The sequence below is a fragment of the Podarcis cretensis genome (genome assembly GCF_951804945.1).
Source record: "Podarcis cretensis genome assembly, chromosome: 7".
NCBI lineage: Eukaryota > Metazoa > Chordata > Lepidosauria > Squamata > Lacertidae > Podarcis > Podarcis cretensis.
In genome coordinates this window covers 28,052,705-28,067,108 of record NC_137176.1, presented here as the reverse complement: position 1 = coordinate 28,067,108, position 14,404 = coordinate 28,052,705, and the positions used below count along the sequence as shown (strand labels likewise).

General features: G+C 44.5%; 1 long non-coding RNA gene across 1 annotated transcript; it reads right to left on the bottom strand.

The window, feature by feature from the left end:
- Window positions 1-1,118: 1,118 nt before the first annotated feature.
- Window positions 1,119-7,664, bottom strand: LOC307221018. Its single transcript, XR_013841285.1, has 2 exons — window positions 7,616-7,664; window positions 1,119-1,414 (listed from the first exon to the last, which is right to left on the bottom strand). It is a non-coding gene; the product is annotated as an uncharacterized lncRNA (long non-coding RNA).
- Window positions 7,665-14,404: the final 6,740 nt, after the last annotated feature.

The following is a 14,404-nucleotide window of genomic DNA, read 5'->3' as shown; positions in this document are numbered from 1 at the left end:
GTGTTCGGAAGTATTGCTCGGCTCTCCTTTGTACCACATCAGTGAGGTTGAGGGGGGTGGGTCTTGTTGTCTGGGCAGCCCAGGATCTCCATACACATGACCCAGGCTTGCACCCTGGGGAGGTGTCACTTTGGTGCTGCTAACATAGTGGCTTGACTTCATCACACACCCAAGGCACACTCTATTGTCTCTCAAGACAGATGGATGCCAACAAAAAAAATTTGTATAATATTGCACTCCTAGACTGCACTCGTAGATTGCATTTGGAGAGGAAAAGAGTTTGGATTTGGATTTGGATTTGGAATCCCACATTATCACTACCCTAGGGAGTCTCAAAGCGGCTAACATTCTCCTTTCCCTCCCTCCCCCACAACAAACACTCTGTGAGGTGAGTGGGGCTGAGAGACTTCAGAGAAGTGTGACTGGCCCAAGGTCACCCAGCAGCTGCATGTGGAGGAGCAGGGAATCGAACCCAGTTCACCAGATTACGAGTCCACCGCTCTTAACCACTACACCATACTGGGATGAGGTAGGCTGGGAAATAAGAATGTGAGGGGGAAACTAAGATGTGGTGCAGACCTATTTAATTTTTATCCCCCACCCACTTATATTTGCATCCTGCTTTTCTTCTTTCATTGATTCCAAGGCTTCAACCTGGTCACCCATCTAGGCCTCGAACCAGTTTCAGTAAGGGTGTGAGCCTCATGCACCTTCCGACTGGGGATGGGTGAAGAGACTGCTGTTGGTTTTACTCCCTTTCTCATTTTTTCCAGTCTTAACTTCAGCTTCACACCTTTCTACATTACTTTGAATTTATCAGTTTTAGTGCGCATTCCTCCTACTAGGCAATTTTTTGCAAGCATGTTTTTCCAAATGTGGTGCATTTCACTAACATTTGTGTCCTAATGCCCACTTTTCCCTAATATGCCTGCTTGTGGAACACATTTTTTGGTTGTAGGCTGACACTGCAAAATTCAGAAAAGTGTAGGTTCGCATTATAATGCAAAGAGGACCAACTCCCCGCCCCCTCCATTCCCACCCAGAGCAAGAGGGGTGGGGAGCAATGAAATGGATAGTGAACATTCTGTTGTTTTGAACGAATAGAAATGTAAAAGCGATTTCAGTTCTGCACCTCTGGCTGAAAAAGCCAGATTGCTTTTAAACGTCCTTGGCTCACGTGAAGGATAAACCAGCCTCTCTCCTCTTTTCCCTTTTTCCAAGTCATCCGTGGCTCTACAGTGCTCTCGCCTCTCCCCTTCCATTCATCTTATTTTGCAAGAGATGCTCTGCTGAGTCAAAGCACTGAGCTTGCCTTTCCTCCTTTACGTAGCAGTTGCATTTTTCACAAATGTCAATGATCTTGTATTTCTGCTCTTCTTCTCTTCTTCCTTTCTTAGCCATGCTTGAAAAAGCCCTAAGGGGGAGAAATGAAAATTGAACCTGAGAAGAAGGCTAGGAAACAAAAAGGAAACAAAAAACAACTCTTTCTAATTTATTTATTTTTTAAAGAAAAAAAATGGCAAAAACTTGCCGTTTAGGACTTGGTATTGCCGTGAGATTATCATCACAATCCTATACCTCCTCCCAAGATGTAGGATTTCTGCTAATGACACATTGTGATATAATGAGCATTTCTAGAGAAGGGGCCGTATTTCATTGCTAGAATGAAAGTCTTCATAGTCTTGGCATTGCTACTTTGATGGATCAAGTATTTGTCAATGTGGAAGACCTCTGTACATGAGGCTACACTCTGGCTGTGCAAAATCCAGAGGCTTGGACACACACACACACACACACACACACACACACCCCAAGGAGTGTGTTTGCAGAGGGGATGTGGCCTAGAATGAGTCCTGAGGGGCCTAGAGGGACCCACATTTGGCCCCTGTGTCCATGGTTCCCCAGTCCTGCTCCAAAGGGCCAATTAGGTCTGCACCCACTTAGCAGCACTGCAGGATGAGGTGCTATCAGGGAGCCGAGATTGGCTCCAGATTCTTGCAGAGCTTTATTAACCATGAACCACGAAATTTGGGATCCCCTCCCAAGTTCCGTACCCATTTTGTACCATGAATGACATGTTTTGCACCCTGCAAACTGAATAATATCACCATCATACCAGGTTTTGTAGTTAACACCCCAAAATCCAACACTGTCTGATTCAAGCCACACTTTTGCACTGCAAAACCCCACATTTTGAGCATCAATCACTCTGTTGGGGAGGTGATACAGAATGTGGGGTTTGCGGTACAAAACTATTGCATAATGTTTGGCACAGGTTTGGAGTGAATTGGACAATGTTGGGGTTTGGGGGCAGGATACGTGTGACCCCGGGTTTGAGTATCAATTACTCTGTTTTGGGGGAGGGTACAAAACATGAGGTTTGCAGAACAACTCATTTTGTCGAAAATGGTACAAAACAAGTGCGAAACTATGGCACCAGTTTGGAGGGAATCCCAAGTTTCATAGTTTGTAATAATAATAATAATTTATTATTTGTACCCCGCCCATCTGGCTGGGTTTCCCCAGCCACTCTGGGCGGCTTCCACAAAGACCAAAAATACACTAATATGTCATACATTAAAAACTTCCCTGAACAGGGCTGCCTTCAGATGTCTTCTGAATGTCAGGTAGTTTTTTATCTCTTTGACATCTGATGGGAGGGCGTTCCACAGGGCGGGCGCCACTAATGAGAAGGCCCTCTGTCTGGTTCCCTGTAGCTTTGCTTCTCACAATGAGGGAACCGCCAGAAGGCCCTCGGCGCTGGACCTCAGCGTCCGGGCAGAACGATGGGGGTGGAGACGCTCCTTCAGGTATACTGGGCCGAGGCCGTTGAGGGCTTTAAAGGTCAACACCAACACTTTGAATTGTGCTCTGAAATGTACTGATAGCCAATGTAGGTCTTTCAAGACCGGTGTTATGTGGTCTCAGCGGCCGCCCCCAGTCACCAGTCTAGCTGCCGCGTTCTGGATTAGTTGTAGTTTCCGGGTCACCTTCAAAGGTAGCCCTACATAGAGCGCATTGCAGTAGTCCAAGAGGGAGATAACTAGAGCATGCACCACTCTGGTGAGACAGTCCATGGGCAGGCAGCCTGCGTACCAGGTGGAGCTGGTAGACAGTTTGTAGTTAATAAAGTTTTCTCATGGCACCCCTGATGGCAATCCCAAGTTTGCATCTGAGTAATGTGTAAAGTGGCCTTGAAACCCAGCCAGCAACTAATGCCAGAAATCCCTTTGCCTCCCATGGTTTCGACGTCCTCTGGATTCCCATCTACCCCTTTGTTAGTTCTGGCTCAAAATGCAAAGCACAATCCTTTAAAAGCTTCAATGCTGGAACATATTGAAGGCCTTGATGCACCAACCTGCGTTCCCAAGGACGTCTGAGTATCTCAACAAGTTCATGCCAGGTCTTATTTACTGGCCCAAAGCAGCTAAATGCCAGAAAACACGTCTCTGCTTTTGATTTGTCTGCAATCAATAACTGGATGCCTAAACTGTAGCTTTGATACAGCTAATCTGATTCCAAGTTGCAGGAGCTCAGCTCAGACACTATTGGGTTAGAGCGGACTCAGAAAGTTTCTCTTGCCCAGCTAGGCAGTTTATCATCAAGACGCCTAAAGAATATCGAAGAATTTGGCATCTGTCCCTCATCCCCCCTCCCCTCTCCTCATGGTCTCCTATTAGTAATTAGTGAAAATGAAACAAACTTTTTTAAAAAAATCATTCTGCCTGCTCATCAGTTACACTCAAATATGTTTGCTGGTTCCCAAAAATCTTAATATGGGTGCCTTTTCAGCAGGGGTGGCAACTTGAATAAAATATTGTGGGGGCCCAGGTAGGCCCTTCCGCACATAACTAATCACATGGCTCCTATGCTTTTCAGAGTTAGTGAAGGAAATGTGAAATAGCTTGCAATGAAAGAAGCGAAAATTTACAGTGCCAACTTTTTTTTTTCTTCTATGATATTATACCAACATAGCTTCCAAAGATAGTTTCCAAACATACCTGTCAATGAATAAACAAAACAAATAACAAAGTAGAGCATATGTGTGGGAAGAAGAATTAGATCTCCCTCATTTTCTGCTTAGCATTTGATGTGCCCTGAGAGACTGCTTTATTTTGGTGGAAACCACACACATATAAAAAACATTTTGAAAAGAACATTGAATTTGGCATAGCTCCCTGTCACCATCTAGTGTCACATTTGTATATTACACTTTAAAGGTAAAGGTAAAGGGACCCATGTCCATTAGGTCCAGGTGTGACCAACTCTGGGGTTGCGGTGCTCATCTCGCTTTATTGGCCGAGGGAGCTGGCGTACAGCTTCCGGGTCATGTGGCCAGCATGACTAAGCCACTTCTGGCGAACCAGAGCAGTGCACGGAAATGCCGTTTACCTTCCCGCCGGAGCGGTACCTATTTATCTACTTGCACTTTGACGTGCTTTCGAACTCCTAGGTTGGCAGGAGCTGGGACCGAACAACGGGAGCTCACCCCATCGTGGGGATTCAAACCACCGACCTTCTGATTGGCAAGTTCTAGACTCTGTGGTTTAACCCACAGCGCCACCCACGTCCCTATTACACTTTACAACACACTTAAAATGTTTTATTCGCAGCTGTATGGGTGAGTCCTTTATTTATGTTATTTGGATACTGATTAATTTCTGAAGTTTTTAAGCAATTACCTATAGTTGATCCTGCTCTCTGGGCACAGGCGATAGCAGGGTCCCTTTGGAGAAGATCAGAAATATAACATGAAGCGAGGCGAGTTCCTGCTGATCTAAGATGGTAGAACGCACATTACCACTTCACCATGCAGGGATGAGGTTCACATTTCTGAAAGTTTCCCTATGTAAAATAGATAACACCTCCTTGAAGGAGAAAACCAGCACAATAGAGAAATTATCCTCTGATGTGCTACCTTTCCTCTTGCAGGGAGGTGTTTAAAACAAACACACACATACCCCACCTGCTTCCCTTTGTAATATATACAACCTCTTCCTGCAAGGAGAAAATCAGCACAGTAGAGAAAATATCCCCTGATGTGCTACCTTTCCACTTGCAGGGAAGTGTTTAAACACACGTGCCCCTCCCCCACCTTCAGTCTGAAGTGGCACAAACCACATTTTCCCTCAGGATTCTTCCACCTTATTCTGCTGCACATGTAAACCAGGATCAGGGCAGGGTGGCAGGGGCAGAGTTTGAATTCTCATGGCACACAGAATGCCTGGCACACAAAAGCAAGTTATGTGGTAGGAGAAATCTCTTCAGGGGCTTTCTTTGTTTGGTTTTAAAGCAGCTGTGTGTGTGGGAAAGCTGATTTGGATGAAGGCCAAATGCTTTGCCCCCTCTTCTGATTCCCCAGCTTAAATCGAATATAATTTCACATACACCCTTGAAACTGCTATAGGATAGTCATGTGTCATTTAGAGAGGACTGACGGTTATCACTTTGAAGTGTGTCAGAGGATAGTCCTCTGTTTGAAAGACTGTCCAGTCCAGATGCAATTTTTAACATAAAGAAACAACAGAAGGGAGAGCAGTCAAGACTTTGAAGATGCCCTTCAACATTTAGAGAATAAACTGAGCAAGCACAGAAGTCACACAATCTGCGTAAACAGTATACCTTTACTCTTCAAGGCACATTTCCACCCTCAAAGAACTATGGGCACTGTAGCTCACTCCTCACAGAGTTACAAGTCCCAGAGGCCTTAACAAACTTATTATTATTATTATTATTATTATTATTATTATTATTATTATTTTATTTGCATTTCAGTGGGTTGCCCCAGTCACTCTGGGTGGCTTCCAGCCAGTGCCGGATTTATGTATAAGCTAAACAAGCTATAGTTTAGGGCCCCACTCTCTTGGGGCCCCCCAAAATTATGAGTCTTTGTAAATTGTGTTTCTAAAGGAACTTTTGTTATTGCCAAATGCCAATGTGTTTGCATTATTAAGTTTGTTATGAATAAAAAATCATTTTAGGTTAGGGCTTAATAATTATTTCACTATTAATATACTTCTTCTTAATTGTATTTCACTATTAATATACTTCTTCTTAATTGTATTTCAGTTCAACAATTACTTTGATAAAATACATATTTTGTTATGTGCAAATGGGCTTTAGATACCTATTAGGTCCATAAATTACCATATAGCATAAATTCAACACAAAAAAACAGCGACAATTTGTTATTGACAAAGGACAGCTGGACATAATAAAGCATAACTGTCAACTTTTCCCTTTTCTTGTGAGGAATCTTCTTCGGAATAAGGGAATTCCCCTTTTAAAAAGGAAAACGTTGACAGCTATGATATAAAGGGCCCCGTTACCTTAGTAGCTTAGGGCCTCATCAAACCGAAATCCGGTCCTGCTTCCAGCATGTCTCAGATGTCTCAGATGCATGTTTCAGATGTCTTCTAAAGGTTGTATAGTTACTTATCTCCTTGATATCTCATGGGAAGGTATTCCACAAGGTGCGTGCCACTACCAAGAAGATCCTCTGCCTGGTTCCCTGTAACCTCACTTCTCGCAGCCAGGAAACTGCCAGAAGGCCCTCGGCAATGGACCTTAGTGTCTGGGCTGAGCAATGGGGGTGAAGACGCTCCTTCAAGCTCAGTGCATAACAGAAGGTCAGCACCAACACTTTGAATTGTGCTTGGAAACATACCGGGAGCCAGCGTAGGCCGTTCAGGACTGGTGTTATATGGTCTTGGTGGCTGCTCTCAGTCACCAGTCTAGCTGCCACATTATGGATTAGTTGTAGTTTCTGAGTCACCTTCAAAGGTAGCCCCACACAGAGTGCATTCCAGTAGTCCAAGCAGAAGATAACCACTGTCTGGCAAGATAGTACGCAGGCAGGTAGGGTCTCTACCAGCATACAAAATGGAGCTGATAGACAGCAGAATTGACCTGCGCCTCCATGGACAGCTGTGAGTCCAAAATGACTCCCAGGCTGTGCTTTATAGTGTATATGCTGCCTTGTCTCAGACTTCCCTACTGTGGTGAAATGTGTTGTGAATTAGTATATGCACATTTCATGCAAAGCTGTGTGGTCTTCTTTAGTGATGTGTAGGTGGGCAAGTGGACGTGTGTGGCACTGTGGGTTAAACCACAGAGCCTAGGACTTGCCGATCAGAAGGTCAGTGGTTTGAATCCCGTTGACGGGGTGACCTCCCATTGCTCAGTCCCTGCTCCTGCCAACCTAGAAGTTCGAAAGCACCTCAAAGTGCAAGTAGATAAATAGGTATCACTCCGGTAGGAAGGTAAACGGCATTTCCGTGCACTGCTCTGATTCGCCAGGAGCGGCTTAGTCATGCTGGCCACATGACCCGGAAGCTGTATGCCGGCTCCCTCGGCCAATAAAGTGAGATGAGCACCACAACCCCAGAGTCGGTCACGACTGGACCTAATGGTCAGGGGTCCCTTTACCTTTACCTAGGTGGGCAAGCTAAGCTGCTATTAGCCTTGGAAGGAAAAAACTTACAGGCAGTTCCTTCCCATCATTAGATGGGGAGCAGGAGCAGTGTTTGTCCTGTTTCACCCCCTGAGACGAAGAAGGAAAGTGCTATCCTGCCCCACAGTGTTGCTGCCTTGCCCCTGTTGAAGTCTCCCTTACCTGGGCTGCACGTCGGCTCCTGAAAAACAGTGTACAAGATCTCCCTGGGAACTGACCTCAACCTACCTCACGGGCAGACCAACCGTGGGAGGGAGAGATTTGGGCTTGGGCTTTGACAGGAGGAACATGGATCAGATCTCCTGTGCTGTGGCTACAATCCAAACCTCCTCGCCGCCGCCACTCGCCACATCAATCAGGTCCGATTTGATCCTTTTCCAGGTTTCTCCTGCAAAGTGAGATTGACAGCACTGTTGAGGCAGTGGGCTGTTTGCTTATCTCTGTGCTCCAACACACACATGACCTTTCTGAGGTTTGGCACTGGCCAGATTTAGTGGCAATTCCAAAACTTTGGAAACAAACTCCCCACTGAAGCGAATCTCTCCTCAACGTTTTACTCTCTCCAGAAGGAGGTGAAGACATGCCTTAAGCCCTTGGAGAGCAGGAGGTGCAATTCACTGAGATCCATTTGCATGGTACGCATTGCTGTTTTATTCTCTTTTTTCTGTTGTTTTAGTTCCTGCTGACAAACATTTTGCATCAACATTTTAATTTGTTTTAGAAATCTGTGTTGGGAGGTTTTGCTATGTTACACTGCCCTGTGACTGTATGGTGGTGAGTGGTATAGAAATAACTGAAAATCAGTCGATCAATATTGGTTCTCATCCATGAGTTGTCTAAAGTTTTGATTAAGTGATTGATTGATCTACTGAATGATTGATCTACTTATTAAAGCAGGGGTCATCAACTTTTGGGGGCTGCTGGCCACATTTGGAATTTTGAGAAAGTGCTGTGGGCACCAGTAACAAAAAGGGCTGCCATGGAGGCATGGCATAACACAAAATAGCTTCTATGGAGTTGTGGCATAATGGCTGCCACATCTGAAGTGGTGTGGGCATGTCTTCATCAGCTGCCCCATGTACGGAAAGGCTCCTACATCAGCCACCAGCACACTCACTGACAGAGAGAAGCTCCTTGTGCTTCTCATCCATTCAGAATGGATGGAAAAGTCCCAAGGCACCCAAGGAAATGTGAACATGTTTAGTGTAGGAGAGTCTGAGCTAGTACAAGTAGGAACTGAACAGGAAACGCAAACAGACTCTTGTGCACTGTGGATTTTAGAGGGGATGTCATGGGTACCATTGGACAGTAGTTTTCAACTTTTTCAGGTGCAGGACTCACCTTTGACTCAAACATAAATATGGGGAGCCACTTCTCAGTATTTTACCATATATTTGCATGGTGGTAGTGCTGCTGTTTCAACCCAGCTTGGACCAGGCCATGACCCACCCAACCCATCAACTGAAGACCATTGCTATAGGAGATGCTGGCAAGTCAGTTGAAGCTTGCAGGGTCAAGCCCAGTTTATTTCAACCCACCCAAGTTATTGGGGTAGAATGAGTTTAGCTAAACATATGATCCTTAGGTTCTGCATGTTGGATAACTAATGGTCATTTTTGCTAAAGTCCTTTTCAGAATCTTCGTAAAGAAATGCTACAAAGAAATGTTACAACTTAGCATCATACCAAATTGCCTTTCATTAGAATCTTTTCCCGAGTATTGGCAGTTCTCTAATGGGTCTGGCCCATCAGCGTGTTCATGTAAAGGTCTTGCCAATTGCTTTGTTTTTCTTTTAAAAAGAGAACTTGTTATTGATTTGGAAATATTAATGCATACCGATAATATTTTTCCCAGCATAGAAGCAATTTCTTTCAGTACATTATATATCATATATGCAGAGCATTAACCGTTGGCCTGCCAAAGATGCAGCCAGGTGGGAACTCTCTAAATTCAAAGGCTAAGTTTGTAAAGGAAAATATGGTTGATAAATGTAACATTTTCTAAAACAGGCACTCATGAAATCTGCGACCAGAGCATGGTATAAGATTAAGATGCACTAAGTGCATGCCACATTTTTTTTATCAACTGATGAGTTCCTTAAATAAAAAAATATATAGTTTAAAGAAAGCTTAAAAAACCCAGACAACTTTGTTTTCGAAGGCAAATGGCGGGCCTACAAAACCTGCCATTTAGCCAGCCAGCCAGTAGGTTACAGGTTTAACCACTTGATTGTAGTTATAGACCAGGGTTCGAGAACTTTCTCAGCCTGGTAGACTGAGATCTTTATCTTCACAAGCCCTGCAGGCCAAGTTTGGCAGATGGGTGCCAATCTCCTGACTTCATAAGGATGTCAGGTGGCAACCATGCCTTTGAAGTGCATTTCCAAGTGATTTCTCTGAGAACTGCTTAGAAATGAAGCCATACCTTTACCTGTCTCCCACACGATGACACACATGATGTCAGGGTTAGAGCCAGGTGAGTATGGTTTGGGGGAAATGGCCTCATGGGCACCCTTCTTATGGGCTTTTTAATTTTATTTTTAAGGTTAAAAAAAAAAAGCAGAAACGCCCCACACATGCAAAGTTCTTTCCAATCTAATCTGTCCTCTCTGCTGATTCCAATAAATAGTAAACGAAGACCATTATCTGCCAGATCCATTAGTCAACAAGAGCCCGTTCTTCTATAAAGATCCTTTTAAGAGCTTCACAGCTCTGCCTTTTTAGAGCTTCATAGCTTGGAGAATTTTAGCAGTTTTCCTCAAGTGTTGAAGGAGTGGACATTCAGTAATTCCACAGAGGCCCAAGACTGTAACAACAGGAACATAATTTAATTTAGTTATTAGATGCCTCTTTTCTTCCTGGTAGTTATGTGCTACCCAAAGGGATAATATAACTGTTTCCCTGCTCCCCCCCCCCACAACCCTTCAAATTTTAAAACAGATTTTCTAAATATAGTTCCAGTTCCTTTCTTTTGTTTTGATTATTATTTATTGTTTCTAGACAATGGCTTCTGAGAGAGAGAGAGAGGGGGGGAGAGAGAGAATTACTGATTTAAAAGGAAACATCTTTTTGGAGATCTGTATGTCTCCAAGTGCATTCAGAAGCACTGTTAAGTACAGAAAGCATGACTTTATAATGAGCAGTGCTCAGGTACATACACACACAAGGGAGGAAGGGATGCTGGAGAGAGAGAGAGAGAGAGAGAGAGAGACTGAGACTTTTGGATTGATTTGTTATGAGATTCCCTGAGCAGGCAAGACACACAAATGAGTTCTCCGGTGTGGCACTGCCATGGGTGAATCTGTCTCTTTGTCAGGCTGTGATCACATCTTGATACGAGGACGCTTCCTCTTCCTCTAGTCTACACGGAAAAGAACACTTGCACTACATTGTATTTAGAATAGAATCCACATGGGAGCGACCTGCTTTTGGAGGAGAGATTATATTTTGCTCGCTATTATTTCAGCTAACAGCTCACTCCTGTGCTATTCTGGCCCAGCCACCTGCTCAGAAAAACCCAGCATGCCGCTAAGTGTCACAGTACCCTAAATCAGAAGCCGAAACTCAGCCAAGTAGAATGCAGCAGCAAAGCACTAATGAGCTTGCCACGTAAGTGCAGAAATCTCAGCGACTGGTATTAGCGTAACAGCACATGGAGAATCTACAAAGCTGGCTAAATGCAGAACAGGGTTTCGTGTTTTGTTTTGTTTTGTTTTTTCTAAATCTATGAATATTCTTTGACATTTGGAAAGGAAACAATGCTCTATTCTGATGAATTATCATTTGCTAGCATGTACAAAAGGTCTGGTCTCAATATAGTCTGAAAATGCCTCCCAGAAACCATGGATCAGACCAATTATTTGGGTGATGAAACATGTAACATTTTAAGTGTGTGTGGTGGTGGGGAAGTTGAAAATGACCCTGAAAACATGTTCCTTTTTCTGTCCTGTTTCAAATTCTGTGGGGAACCCCAGGGTGTTTGTGTGTGTATGTTTTCAGCTTGACTAAAGGTAAAGGTATAGGGACCCCTGACCATTAGGCCCAGTCATGGCCGATTCTGGGATTGTGGCGCTCATCTCATTTTATTGGCCAAGGGAGCCAGCGTACAGCTTCCGGGTCATGTGGCCAGCATGACTAAGCTGCTTCTGGCGAACTAGAGCAGCGCACGGAAATGTCATTTACCTTCCTGCCGGAGCAGTACCTTTTTATCTACTTGCACTTTGATGTACTTTTGAACTGCTAGGTTGGCAGGAGCAGGGATCGAGCAACGGGAGCTCACCCCGTCGTGGGGATTCGAACCGCTGACCTTCTGATCAGTAAGTCCTAGGCTCTGTGGTTTAACCCACAGCGCCACCCTTGTCTAAGTAAAATCAAATGTGGCAGCTGCCTATTGGCCCATATATGTCACATCACTAACATCCCACCCACCCCAAATCCAAATTATTTACAAATATTTGTGATCCTGGCAAAAAGGAGAGCTAAAAAAATTATAGTCCCATAACACAACAGGTACTGCACCATAAAATGAACATTGGAAACTAGGACAGAAGTACCAGCATTGTAAACCCGGGAAATTAACAAAACAATCCTTAGATCCAAACGCACCCAAACAGGCATCTTTTCTCAGCTCTACCTGGAAATACCAGAATTTGCATTTGGGATCTTTTGTACAAAAGCGTGTGCTCTGCCACTGACCTGTTTCAGCACCTTTTGTGAGTGCAGGGCTGGTCTACATGAGGGATGCACCCTGATTACACATGAAGATAACTAGGCTTCAGCTAATAGGATTTGTGTGGATGCATTTTCCAAAGCACTGAAAGGCAGATTGAAAGGCTGATCTAGAGAACAGAATACCTGCTACTCCGATCTTTTTGAAAGCGGATCATCTTGCCGTGGAACTGCAGGCCCTTGGCACCCGTTTCAAAAAGACATCAGAGTAGGACAACCAGAAGGATGAGGAAAACATAAATGCAGCTGGTACAAAATGTCTTACTGGAAAGCACAGGTGGCTCTCTGAAAATAATCTCATTTCAGTTTTCTAGCACGTCCAGAACCTATATTGTAATAGCATTTGCACTTGCTGTAATTGAATCTAATATGATTTTGGAAGATTCAAAAGGGCATAATTACAATAATCAATACATCATAAAGTGGAATAAAAGCGTAAAGTAGAATTCTGATTCTCGTAAGGGGGGAGAGGTCTCATGAAACCTCAGCTCCACTTCCAAGCCTCTTTCCCCTTCCCTCCTACAGTGTTTCAAACTGGGATCACTTTACCCACTTACAGAGCAAGCCTAAATCCTGGCTGGGAGCAGAAGGTGGAGTGGAATGGGGCATCTGCTGCCAGGTTGCAGAATGGGATGGGTTTGGGTTCATTTTTCACAGGACCAGTCAATCCAAAACCACAAGCATTCCACCTCCACCCCATTTGGGGGTTTTCTGCTGGCTACTACCAAGTGGAAGAACCACAGGCAATACCTTCCTGACTACCAGGCTGGTTTTACATGATACCCAAAATCAGCTACCCGAAGTGACTACCCCAGTCTGCCTAAGAATAGGGCCAGTTCTGACTTGCATCTTGATGAACCCTAATAATTTTGTCCACTTCTACAAATGTGAATATAATCTGCATTTGGCAGCATTGTATCTACAGGATTTACCCTCTCAGATTGATTGATTGATTGATTGATTGATTGATTGATTGATTGATAGTATGTGTGTGTAATGAACAGGTGCACAATACCAACTATATAGGTCTTTAGGAACTGTCTATGATTGAATATCTTAACTCCTGAAATGTCCGCCCGCCCCCCCTTCAGCACTATTTTCAAATCTTTAAAGGCCACTCACTCTTTCCGGCTTCCCTGGTGCAAACGTAACAGAAACAGGTGAGCACTTTTGGAGAAGTCAGCTGTCTGAAAAGGCTACACATGCCAGAGACTGAATCGCTGTCTTCTTTGTCTTGTGGTCATAAATTAGACGTGAGGGGAAGCTCAAAGGCAGACAGTAAAAGTGTATGTATGCATGAGGGATTTTGAGCACAGAAATGGCCTCATGTGTTAGATCAAGCAAGCCTTCGCTCTTCCAACGCTCCCAGCTTCATTTAACACAAACCACTGGAAGTGAGAGCTGGACCATAAAGAAGGCTGATCGCCAAAGAATTGATGCTTTTGAATTATGGTGCTGGAGGAGACTCTTGAGAGTCCCACGGACTGCAAGAAGATCAAACCTATCCATTCTGAAGGAAATCAGCCCTGAGTGCTCACTGGAAGGACAGATCCTGAAGCTGAGGCTCCAATACTCTGGCCACCTCATGAGAAGAGAAGACTCCCTGGAAAAGACCCTGATGTTGGGAAAGATGGAGGGCACAAGGAGCAGGGGACGACAGAGGGCGAGATGGTTGGACAGTGTTGTTGAAGCTACCAGCATGAGTTTGACTAAACAACCACAACAACAACTGAGCCTAGGGCTTGCTGATCGGAAGGTCAGCAGTTCGAATCCCCGCGATGAGGTGAGCTTCCGTTGCTTGGTCCCTGCTCCTGCCACCCTAGCAGTTCAAAAGCATGTGAAAAGTGCAAGTAGATAAATAGGTACTGCTCCGGCGGGAAGGTAAATGGCGTTTCCGTGAGCTGCTCTGGTTCGCCAGAAGTGGCTTAGTGATGCTGGCCACATGACCCAGAAGCTGTACGCCGGCTCCCTTGGCCAGTAAAGAGAGATGAGTGCCACAACCCCAGAGTTGTCCATGACTGGACTTAACGGTCAGGGGTCCCTTTCCCTTTACCTAAATACAAAACAAATACAAAACACTGTTGGAGAGTGGGGAGAGATGTTTGACCCTGAGAGCCCAAAGAGGTTCAGGTGAGTGTCTGAGCTTGTCCAAATATATGGTATGATTTGGGGGGATTTGGAAATCTGTATATCTTCGAAGAGCGGGGGATCCTCCTCTTGCAAC